We start from the raw sequence: 579 nt of genomic DNA on the forward strand, positions 1-579 counted from the left end.
AAGTCTCTCTGGGAGGTCAGGTCAGAGTAACACACTTCATGACTGAGGGATTTTCCAGGGTTACACTACCATCACACAGTGACTAAGTACATCCGACGTCACCGTTTAGCAGTACCACACTTCATGGTTCTGCTCTCAGTGTGCAATGTTGGAGCGCGGTCAAAATCAATGGGAATACTTTTCTACTTGTGACTGTAAAAGCATGGCTGGATGCTGTGGATGTGGCTGCAGCAGTGGTGAAGCACAGTGGAGTTGTATTCGTCCACTCTTCAGTCTCCACACTCCTCCACCCCACCTCTCCCTCCTCCTCTGAGTCAGAGTCCCCTTTTTGTGAATTTTTTTGTGGTGTGGAACACTCTGTCTCTCTCCCTTCCTTTCTCTTCCTCCCTCCCTCCCAATCACTCTCGCTTGCTCTGTCTCCCTCCCTCCCCTCCCCTCTCTCTCCCTTCCTTCCCCTCTCTCTCCCTCCCTTCCCCTCTCTCTCTCTCTCATGATTGGCGCCATCCCGGGGGAGCAAGGAGAGAGGGGAGGTTGATGGCCCCCACACAATTAAAAGCCAACCCCTGTTTTTAATGAGGT

Source organism: Salmo trutta, chromosome 39, assembly GCF_901001165.1.
Source record: "Salmo trutta chromosome 39, fSalTru1.1, whole genome shotgun sequence".
Classification (NCBI taxonomy): domain Eukaryota; kingdom Metazoa; phylum Chordata; class Actinopteri; order Salmoniformes; family Salmonidae; genus Salmo; species Salmo trutta.